Source organism: Xiphophorus maculatus, chromosome 11 (assembly GCF_002775205.1).
Source record: "Xiphophorus maculatus strain JP 163 A chromosome 11, X_maculatus-5.0-male, whole genome shotgun sequence".
Classification (NCBI taxonomy): domain Eukaryota; kingdom Metazoa; phylum Chordata; class Actinopteri; order Cyprinodontiformes; family Poeciliidae; genus Xiphophorus; species Xiphophorus maculatus.
In genome coordinates this window covers 20,251,920-20,263,926 of record NC_036453.1, presented here as the reverse complement: position 1 = coordinate 20,263,926, position 12,007 = coordinate 20,251,920, and the positions used below count along the sequence as shown (strand labels likewise).

At 36.0% G+C, this 12,007-nt stretch overlaps 1 protein-coding gene across 1 annotated transcript in view; it reads left to right on the top strand.

Annotated features, from left to right (window-relative positions):
* The first annotated feature begins 1,497 nt into the window (after positions 1 to 1,497).
* LOC102238130 (sorting nexin-19-like) overlaps positions 1,498 to 12,007 on the top strand; it is an 83,709-nt gene continuing 73,199 nt past the window's right edge. Inside the window, exon 1 of the mRNA XM_023342172.1 lies at positions 1,498 to 1,539. The gene's annotated coding sequence lies outside the window, so the exon portion shown is untranslated. The remainder of the gene's footprint in view (positions 1,540 to 12,007) is intronic.

The following is a 12,007-nucleotide window of genomic DNA, read 5'->3' as shown; positions in this document are numbered from 1 at the left end:
AAGGGTATTCCCCAAGACTCGCCTATTAACTGCTGAATAAGTGAATATAGAAAGTGGATGTTATGATAAATAATAAGGATGTCAGTATTGTGTTCATTAACATTGTCACCTCACAGCAAGCAGATTTCCTGTTTTAATCGTTAATTTGCAGGCCCTAGTGTGTGTTGTTCTCCCTCTGTGTGGGTGTGTTTTCTCTAGTAACTTTAGGTTTGCAGTTGACTGTAGAGTAAATTGGTCAGAGATGTTTGTGTTTGTTCACTGTTTGTCTTCTATATCTCTGTGTTGGCCCTGTGATGCACTAATGACCTATCTAAAGGGTAACGCTTCCACTCCACTCGCCCATCACAAACTATGTTAGGTTCTAAGCCATGAATAATATGAAGCAAACATAAAAATATATTACATCTATTTTTTTTAACAATTATCCTGCATGCTCTGATCATTACTCATTTAGTACCTGACATATTCTATGACAGATTTATTCTTTTGTGCCAATCATTAAATTCCCTCCGAATGTAGGGAAGCCTTGCACACATACACCCCCCCACATACACACACACACACCGACTGAAATATACACTGCTACTTTAAACAGATGTTCACCAGATGTGACATCCAGCAGGATCCAGCAGGTCAGTAAAGAGCTGGGCATATTGTTGAGCATTTTGGAGCATACATCTTTAGACTCTAGTTGTCATTTTACTGCAACAACTCACAGTAAGCTGTATGCATGCATGTATACAGTGCCTGTGCCCACATGTGGACAGGTGGTAGCATACACAAACACACACACAAACACACACACCCACATGTCCAGAGCCTTGCACACTGAAACACACAATCACAGATAGCAGTTTGCTGAGAAAACGAGGAGCTGTCTGGTGCCATAGCAACCAATGCGGATATCCCACCCTTCTCAAGCAATAGAGCAGAACAAAAAGCAGACGTAGTAATGACAGATTGACAAGACCTGAATGAGATCTTTAAATATAAGTGCAAAAGTCAGGGCATTATATTGCAGATATGTTAATATCAAGAAATAATCAGAAAGTGAAACATGGAATATAAGGGGAAAGCATAAGGAACACAATAATAGCAAAGTAGAGCAATTAAAATAGTTTTAATATAAAAAGCTCTCTGGGGTATGTCTGTCTGAGCCATGGCCTAAAAATATAGTTGCTCTTGCAGCCTGTCTCCGCTTGCCTTTCTCTACCATGACTCCCATTTGAACTGCTGTCTCATATGTAATACTATTATTCTGGCCCATATATCGGGTTACATAACACTCTGTACCAAATCCTGACCTCAATCTGCGAAACAGCCACTCTTGCTCTGATCTGAATATTAGACTTCACATTATCGCTGGTGTATGTGGAGCACCAGATCAAAAGCACGAAGAATCAGTAGATCACAGCATCAGTGTTCGACCGTATTTTACCGTTTGGACAAATACACCTGTTTCAGTCGTTGTTTTTCTTTTCGTTTAGGAGGCTGAAAGAGCTTTTGCAGTGGATGGAGAGCGCCAACCAAGTCCCACCGGTAAGTTGAATCTTCACAGAGCTTTATTTTTCTGTCTGGCCTGCAGGTGAAAATCACACCTACTGCAGTGTGATAGACTACAATATTGGCAGAATCGCTGTTGGAAAACTCACTTTCTCTCATCGCTATTTGCTGATTTTTGGTGTGCTGTGACTAAGAGACACTAAACACTGTTGCATCTCACTACTGTGTTATGCTAATGGTGGTGTGTGGCGGTGTGTGTGTGTGTGTATCTGTGGATTTATCCGGCATGCTCATACAGCTATTTAGATTGGTGTTGTACACATCAAGTGACTCAAAGCAATGACGTGACCCAGTTTAGTTGCATTTTGTGTGTGTGAGCCTGATTTGCAAACCTTTTTGAGCTTTGATGAGCTGCCCTAAAGTGACCTTTGGCACTTTACTGTTTGGTGGTTTTGACTTAGATTTCAGAAAAGCAATTAGCACTGTTGTCACTATGCTAATGACTATAAACTTGTGGAAATTATTTTTTAAAATAATTATTTCTAAGGCTGGGCGATACGGACTTAAAGTTTTATCTTGATATTTTGTGGTACTGTTGTTATAACAATAAAAGTGACAATAAGAACTATTTAATAATTCACTTTTTGGGCGTGACACAGCAACCATAGCACCATAAACACAATAACTGCTCTTGAAAAACATTTCAATTTGTAATATGCCACCAGTAACGTTAAGAAGTGCCATTTGTATCACAAACTGCACACAGTAGCTACATTAAATCATATTTTAAAATGTATTCATATTTATTAGTTATATAAACTAACAATTCCGACAACATAGAAATATGGTGGGGTTTTAAACATTATTCATTGGAATTTATTGTGGTAACAATAAATATCACAATAGGAACTTTATTATGATAAATTATAAATTATACAATAAATGCTCACCACTACTCAGTTGCATTTTCCAGAATAAATACATGTAAAGGAAAGTAATATACAAATGTAGAAAAATGCACCTCTCTAAAGACGTATAAAAAGCTTTAATGTCGTATGTTGTTGCAGAAACATTCTTAAATTGACTATTTTTGAGGAATCCAGGCTTTGAATATATTGAATGGGGCAAAACATGTTTAAAAAAATTGTCATTTGCAGCGTTATAGGTACAGCTGCTGTTGATACATACTGCAACCTCTTTTCTTTCCTTTAACCAGGTAAAACTTAAATGAGATACAGATTTCATTTGCAAGAGGAACGTGGGCAGAAATCTGCAACACATTACGACCTGGTTACACAAAAGTAAAACTACTGTAACCATATACACGAGTTTAAAACAAATTATAAAGCAGTTTAAAAGCAATGACCTTGATTGATAGAATTACATTGCTTGTTTTTGAGAACCGCTCTAAATAATTCCAAAGAAACAAGATCCTCCTGAAAACCAGACAGCACTGAATCTCCTCGTATAACGTTTAGCAAGGTTGAAGCACACAGAGACACAGATCTTTCATCACTCATCTTTACATGTGTGGGCAGCTCCAGTCCTCAAAGGACAGCGTCTTGCAGAACTTGGTGACAGGCAGAGGATATGACTCGAACGTTGAAATCAGACGTTTTAGCAGGGGCACGTCTAAAACCTGAAAGACCTCGGCCCATGAAGAGCGAAGGTGTCCAGCCCGTTTTGTTCAGAGTTCTGGCTTCGTTCTTATGCTCTCTTCTGTTCAGCTCGTCCCTCAGGATGCATCCCTTAGTGTCTATGTCTGGGGACTCCGATGTCCATTATCCAAGGGCAAATATTGAATCATTTAGTGTTGTCTCGGAATAAAATGGTGTGGCAAGCATTGTGATTCATAATGATGATGATAAGGGGACGGATCTACCCGGTTTCATCTGTGAGAGCATCAGTAAATATTAAATTCAGATGCAATTATTGTGTGCTGCTTAATATTATAAATGACATTATGTACCAGTATTACTGAACGTTATGCAGAGCCTAATGTTAAAAAAATATATATATCATCACTTTTATCATTTTTGGAATAAATGCCACAACATGATACAATTTTAAGCCTACATCCTCCATCCTTCAGGTCAGTGGTAGTTGATTTATTTGAACCATTTCTGCTCAATTTGGCTGTATGTGTTGGATTATAATTTTTGCTGAAAGAGCCAACTATGACCCGTATCAGTTTACTGTTAAAAGTCAATCTGAGTTTTGTAGAAAATGCTCTAGCACTGCTGAGTTCATGATTACAGAAAAAGACCCTGCCCTAACCCATTATAGATCCTCCAGCATATTTCACAGTTAGCATGATGTGTTTTCTAACATAGTCATTGTTTCATGTCAAGCCCACCTGGAGTGTTTTGTTACAAAAAATGATCTACCTGGAGAGTTGTTTTTGTTGGTAGGACGAAAAAAGCTTATTTTTTTTGCTGGCACACCTCCCAGACGACCAGTTGGCATGAAGATAGCATTGTGTGGTTGTTATGGAGACTCGGTGACTCTAAGACACCGCTTTTTGCTGCAGTTCTCTCACAAAAATTGATGAATTATTATTTTTTTCCTTCGTTACCAAGGTACTCACTGTGCATGCTGCTAAACCTAATGGCCACGCTACAAAATAAATGGTTTTTTTCATGTTTGAATCTTTTTTATTGTCCAGGAAAAACCAAAAGTGATCTGTTAAAGAATATTTGCTTAATTTGGTTCAAAAGATTTGTTTAGGGGGACAATTGTTGCAGCAGTGATTTCGTACTAAAAACTCAAAATAAAAATGAGATTTTCCAGTGGGAGTTTATGCTTCTGTAATAAAAAGTGAATGCATTAAAAGGGTTTTTCTTAAACCACTGATCCCAGCAGATTTATCTGTGCCTGTTGTTGCTACCCTGTCCCCCATGCTGGTGCTGTGTTACCTGGAGTGGCGAAAAGTGCTTCTTCCCGTCTCTTTAGTAGCGAAACTCCACCTGAGCCACTCATCTGTCTGCCTGCTCATTTACACCCAGGCTTGGGGAGAGTGTGGTTGGTGAAGTGTGGAGTAGGGTTGAATTACCAGCCAATAAGACTCCTTATCCTGACAGTGCTTGACACATGTGTTCAACCAATCACAGAACACTGCAGCAAAAAAAGAAGCAGCAGTAAAGAGGGAGACAGAAGAATAAATACAACAAGAATTTATTCAAAATGCGGATCTGGGCTCTCCGCTTTTTGGGTCAAATGGCCAAATAGCAAATTAATTCAGGTCTAGTTATATGTGACATTAGCTATTGCCTTACATTTTAGTAAATTTGATTATTCTTTATCTTAAAACTTTCATTTTGATACATGCAGATGTCCAGTGTTAAAACCTCACTGCTCCATTACTACTGATAATGCCTGACTTTTATGTTGGAAAAAGGATTTTCCACTCACTGATGTGAAAAGGACAAAGAAAGGGGAATACCACAGGGAAAATTTAATCTGTGTTAAAAAAAACAAACATATTTGTGACTGAGTTGCTTTTCCTTTTCATTTTAGGTTGAATTGATTTAACTTATCAATAATCTAAAGTAGACAAACGGTATCACATATAATGAATATGAATGACAACATCTCACTGTAATCAGTACATTTTGTTCAGGAAACGAGTAGAGCAGAGTCTGCCTGGTGTGTCTCATTTAGTTTCAGAAGTCTTCAGTACCTCAAAAATGTGTAGAGCCTTGTTACTGTACACCAGTCATCGCTCAGCCTCTGGCAGTTCTTAAAGAATCAACAGAGGAAGGAAGGATATAGCTAATCAGCTTATAGCCCGTCAGCTCGGTCACAGCAGATCAGAAGCCTCTTTCCATGTCGGCTCAGCATGGTGGTCCGGTCTTCAGAAGAATCCTGTCAGGTATCGGAAACCATCAGAACGACGTCTATATTTACAAGCACTTTACTGGACGTGTCTCTGTTTCCTCTACTGGTAACAAGTCCAAAACCAGTGTTTAATATACGTTCACACGACGGGGAACTGAATCAAGACTAGAACCTACAGTGATTGTTTTGTTGAACTTTTATCAGAAAACAATTTATAACTGTAATTAAATTAAAGAGATAAACATTATAACTCCTCTTTAAAGTTTAGGACCTCGGATTTCATTATGAACACATTAATCTTTAGCCTGTTCAGACTCAGAATCAAATGGGCTTAATTTATCTCCAGGCTTGGATTTACTTAGCAGAAGACCAGCACTATCACTGCAACATGGAGACTATGAAAGATGTTTTTTTTAGCTACTATAAACAGGTCATATCTACAAAGTCCCTCAGGAGACAAAAAAAACATGAAAATAAACTTTATAATCCATTTGTCTGCTGTGTCTCAGGCAAACTTTATATGTCCATTGCTCATCTGTTATGTCTGTAGTACTAGATTTAACATGATTGATTCATATGAAAGAAAGTGTCTTTATGGCTTAAATAATGTTCTTTATTTTTTTTATTAAACTATTTGAACAAAGAATGTTTTAAAACTAGTACATAATGGCACTTTTAGTAACATTTTAAAATGGTTTATTTGTCTAACCTTGTGGAATCATTATGCAGTTTTTTTGCTTCTAAATTTGTAAATATCTTAGTAATATCACAGAAATGCTGTTTATAGGGTCACAGTTCTTATTTCTCTGTCTGTTCTGTACACAGACAAACAAATATAAAAAATTACACTTAATGTAAGGGTTTTATGTTCTTAATTTTCCATAAAATTCCCCATTGTCTGTTGTTTTTTTTATTTTCAGTGAGTAAAGACAAGCAGGGATTCCTGGTGTGTGGCTTTTCTATACTTGATGAAAGATTTTAATTTCATTAGACCCTGACCAGATCATTTATAGGACGGAAATCTGAGTCTATATTTTGCATTTACAGAAATCAGGTGAACCTACTTTAGCTTTCTGATAATGAAAAGAATTTGCTTGTGATCTATGTATTGTTTAAACACCTGCAAGTATAGCAGTCACATTCAAGGATGTTTGCTTTTTAACATTTTCATTTCATCTCTATGTGTCGCTTTCAAAACTGAAGCTGGCAGGAACTCTGTCAGAATATTCTTTTTCCCATTGGTCTTTTCAAAGACATTTTCTTGTTCCTTCACCAGAAAATCTTACAGTAGTGATGGGATACTGATGAAAAGTTTTTCTTATTGTTTATCATTTCATTTTTGATTGAGCTTTAGCATGCAGTAGTGCAAATAAATGTGCAACATTGACAAACAATAGCAGACCGTTGTTGTTCTGACCACAGCTCACATCTTTTCTCTATTCACAATCTTACACCTGGAGATTATGAGCCCTGAGTGGCCTTTTTCCCGATGTGCAATATTATGAATTTGTATGTAGTGATGCACCAAATAGTTGGCTAGTGTTCAGAATCAAGTTAGATTGTCAGTCCAAATCCTGAAAATCTTTATTTTTGCTTTATTTTTCCTTTAATACATCTAAGCTGAAGGAAAACCCCTTCCTTTTCTGTCTATAAATGCATCAACAAAGTGTCAACTATATTTTTTTAGTTGATCCAAACTTATTAAGGTTGTACACTTTGATGCATGCTTGATGATGAGCTTTTGATATATTCTCTTGGCTTTAAAAATGCTTAACTATGTCACAGTGTCTATAGCACAAGTATTTTAATCTATGATCTAAACAAGGTTTTTAAAAATGACTTTCATATGTTTTAGCGAGGTCACACCTGTAAAACAACAAGATAGGAACAATTAGTAGTTAGTATTGGGCTTTATTGCCTTTATCAGTGCATCTTTATCAGCTTGGGCAACTGAATTCCTCTTCGGAGTAATAGTTAGTTTGTAGCTTCTAGCTCTGTAAATATATTGTTTCCATATTGTAGAAACAATAGAATATATAATTTTTCCTTTTTGTCAAAGAATACTTTGGTTTACTTCAGTTGTTGCTCAACAGTAGCTTATTTCACTCCTTCTGGATGCCTTTCTAGTGAATTAATGTCTTTGGATTTGTGTTTTAGAAATATTATGAGCTGTTGTCTTGTTTCTAACCCTTAACCCAACCTGCTGTGGTTTAAAATGCTTTCTAGGAAATGATTGAATATTGGTATACTCCCAAATATTTATATATATTTTTAATTCTTTTAATTTAGTATTGATCAACTACATTGGAGGAATCACTTCCTAGTGGTTGTTGAACGATTCACTGAAATGAGGTTCATCTTTGAACTTTGGTGTAAACAAAACAAAGCAGTCACAGTTGATTCAAATCCAAAACCTTATCAATGGTTACTTGAGCCCTGTTATGGTTCCTTGTACTATTTCCCTTATTGCATATTAAAAAGTTTTACTAATCTTATTATAATCCTAAAAGGCTTTTTTATCTTTCAGTGCAAATTTTGGGGAGATTTCTGTATTAAATTACCCATGACATAAATAAAATCAGCAGCAGAAGCACGCCCAGCTCTGTCTGTCTGAACTGTTAATGTCTGTCTGATTTGAACTTGTGTGTGTGTGTGTGTGTGTGTGTGTGGGTTGGCGGGCGGGGGGGTGCACTGGCGTGTGTGTGTGTCTGGACATATGATTCAGACTGTCTTCATAGTCCTTGAAATAGGTTTGACTAACTAGTTTGTTCCTTTCGTTTCACTACAAGTGAAAGTGCAACTGAGTCATAAGGCAGACACAATAGCACAGGAACCCACAATATTTTCCTGGATGAGTGGGTGCACACTACACTGCAGTGTGATAAAGCATGCACACACTCAATTTACTCCATTGAATGTCTGGGACTTTCATGCCCTCATATCGGCTTCCCACTGTTCTAAATCATGTCTCGTGTTTTTGGAAAAACACACCCATCATAGTGCTGTTTTCATAACTCAATGAGTCATTCTATAGAAACAGGGTGTTATAACATGTTTTTTAACTACTGACCTGTTGCTGGAATATAATGTAGCTCTGCTTATTTGGTGACTGTGAAATTGTGTAGGTGGGATTGTTCCACTAAGGAAGATGTGGCTTTTCAGTACCATACTCATATTTACAGTGCTTTACCACAAACTTCAGTGGCATCTATGGGGATTTTATATGACAGACCAGCACAATGTATTGCATTACTTTGAAGTGAGAGAATGGTCAAACTATTTTAGGAATAAAAATTGGGAAAGGGTGTGTATTTACAAGGTTTCCCGAAAACCTGCTAAGCCCGGTGGTTGGGTACACTCATCAGTCGATCATTCAGTGGCCCGTTGTGTTTTTGAGTTAAATTTTTTTTTTAAATTGACAGGAAATTTTAAACTATCACTTGCTAATTATGTATTATGGAAAGTTAGTAAGATTAATATCTGAACACCAACTATACAGTCTTAAAAAATGCAGACATTTTTAAAACGTAAATAAATAACCAATGTTTTGCCTGGTGGGGGCACAAGTAAAGCCTGGTGGCCCGCCAGGCTTATAATACTAAGGGGAAACCCTGTACTCCATCTCATAAAAACAGCCAAAACACAAGAAAGGCTCTTTGGTTGAGTCTCTAAGTAAATGTTTTTACTTGAACTTTGTGTTGTAGTTAAAGCTACTTTTTTGGACTATTGTTTGTCCAAACTGTAATGCTTTTAAACGACACTGAACTTTAATGTTTTCCATTATAACTGTATTTTTTACATCTTTCAGACCTAAAGGTGTATTGTTAGCCTAGTCTGACCCACAGAAGTGCCAGAGGTTGTCTGTGGCAAATGTTTGATTGATGTGAATCAATTCATCATGAGTCAATTGTCTTTACAGCTTCTCTTAATATCTTTGCTGAAATGGTGAACCAGGAAGGAAGATGTGTCAGACAGCCAAGAGTTATGTTTGCCACATAAATGATGCAGAAAAAATTATTTGGCTACCTTTAAAATTTAGATGGCTGAGAATCTGCGTGAAAGGAAAACTAAAACAGTCATATAATTTTTTTTCCAACTATGTATTGGCTTACAATATTCAATGTGTAATTATTAACAATTTTTTTTTCCTCACAATCTGTTCTCCCGACTTAAAGCTGCAGCTTGTAGCATTTATTCACTTTATTTTAGTGTTTACTATGATGTTGTTTTTTTTTTTTTACAGTTGGCATTTATTTTAATTTAGCTAAATAGCTTTTTTCAATAATCATCAGGTTGATTTAGAATTTATTATTTACTGTTATGTTGCTCTGATATAGCCTGGAATAGGTTTGTTGTTAACCTCTATTTGTTTACTATCTGCGTCTGACTCGCACTCTTTCAGACCAATTACTCCCATTTCACAGCTTTAGATCATTGGCTCTTCCCTTCCTCTCTCCTCCTCCGCAGACATGTGTAACAGTCTGGCAATGTCCGCATCGTTTTGGTATTTTCCAGAGTTGTGTGCTCCCCTAATCGTTCATTGAAATAAGCTACTGACGCAGTTTCCTGAGTCCAAAATGAAAAATAACTTGTCAGAGCCGAAAGGCTTGACTGCAGCCTGCAGAAACTACGAGGAGTCAGCGTCTGTGACATCACTACGGATTTCTGAAGGGAAGGTTTTACTCCAGGATCTGGGTTTGCTTATCATCAAAAGGGAGGGGTTTTCCCCTTAAGACAGACTCTATGAATCATTGCTCTCCTTCATCGTCACACCCAGTTACACAAATGGGTGTATATATTTTATTGTTTAGTTACTGTCATAATAAGTGAGAAACATTTTTGGGCATCTTAACGGTTGTCTAAAAATGTTTAGACAGTGTTGGAGAACTAACACTTAAGTAGCACATAATGTTTTATAATCATTAATTTTTTATTGGTTTATATATTATTATTAATCGTGGAGACAGCGGCACAGTGCTGTGTTGGCTAGTAGAGCACAGGGGCATATTTTCTGGTTTCTCCCCAGACTAGAAGCAGCAACACATCAGGAGTGAGTGCCTATGTGCATGTTGCCTTGTCTTGCTCTGTGTTATTCTTGGTTTTCTAATGTCCTTTGATTCTGCTTGACTCTAAACAGAAAAAGACACCTGCAGAACATGGATGGATGAATAAACGATTAATTATCGTTGGGTCTTACACTTATGTTTCTTCTCATCTGCATCATTAGAAATTAAATTTTAAATCCAAAACATGTAATCGTATGTCCTTATAAAATTTAAATGAATGTTTTGTTTTGCAAGTTTCATACTTTAAAATTAAAAAGATATGTATTTTCTTTGTCTATTTGAAAAGCTCAATTCCTAATTGTTTTTGGACTACATTCTGCACATAGACTGGAACCTCACTGCTACTGCTTGAGTTTTGCTCATGATATCTTGATTAACAAGTAATTAGATTGTCACACTATACAAGATGGTAATATTCGAAGAGATGGTACAATTGATAATTATAGTTTTGACTGTAATTAACATGTTGTGACTGTGTTTTTGTTATGATTATATATTTACCCAAATTGCCGTAACTGTTTTCTCCCATAATTGTTAGCTTTTTTTAAAATTGTGACATATGCTTTGGACTGACATTTAAGAAACTAAACCGACTTGAAAAATGCATGAAAAATAATCTGAAAGGAAGAAATTTGTTGCCATTTAAAATAAAACTAAAAAAACAAAATAACTGCAAGTGGTTCCAAATATTTTTTTTTAATTTTTTCCCTGCCTAAATAAGACTTTTATTTTTTTATGTTATTAGAACATAACAAAAATGCAGCGGTACCCTCGGTGATGAAAATGAAAATATGACAATAGTAAAATAATCACAGAAAGAGGCAAATATAACTAAAAACAAAAGATAAAAAGAGCAAAAGTCAGCTGTCTCCCGTGACACAATTCTCTCCATCCACCTTGCTGACATGTTGCACGTTGTTTTTCTCACTGGTTGATCATTGAGGTATTTGCCTAAGAAAAACACACCATCTGCAGGAAAAGCAGAAAAAAACTGTTTCTGGGTTTAAGATGTTCACTTCCAACACAGCATTTCACATTTCTTTAAAAAGGTATTTAAGATATAATTTTATTCATCCTTGTGATTTTTCAACTGCAATGAGCATATGACCTTTAGTCTGCTTCATAAATTACGTACAATTTTAAACTGATGGGAATCTCCACTGAGCATTTTAACTTTACTGCCTCAAAATTTAGGGGAAAAAATGCTCAAATTTTCCCCAAATATCAAAATATTCTAATGCCTTTGAAATATTTTTTCTGTATTTTTTTCAACTTAATAGCAAATAATTATGACCTAGTTTTGATATGGAATATCTTACTGTATTCAGTATAACCAACTTCAATGCTAATTAAAAACTTTCATAGGGAATATGAAGATTCATGTACAATTTCATTGCAAGAGTCAATTTGTAAATACAACTATTTTCTTAAAACAAACTTCTGGAAAAAATGCACCTTGAAATAATTAATCTGTCAATGTTTAGGTTTATTAAATGATTTTATCTTGAACATTTTAGCTCAGGTGACTCACTTATGGACTATGGGTGAAAATCTATTGGTCATTCATTACAACATTGTAAATACGGCCTTTGGAAAAAAAC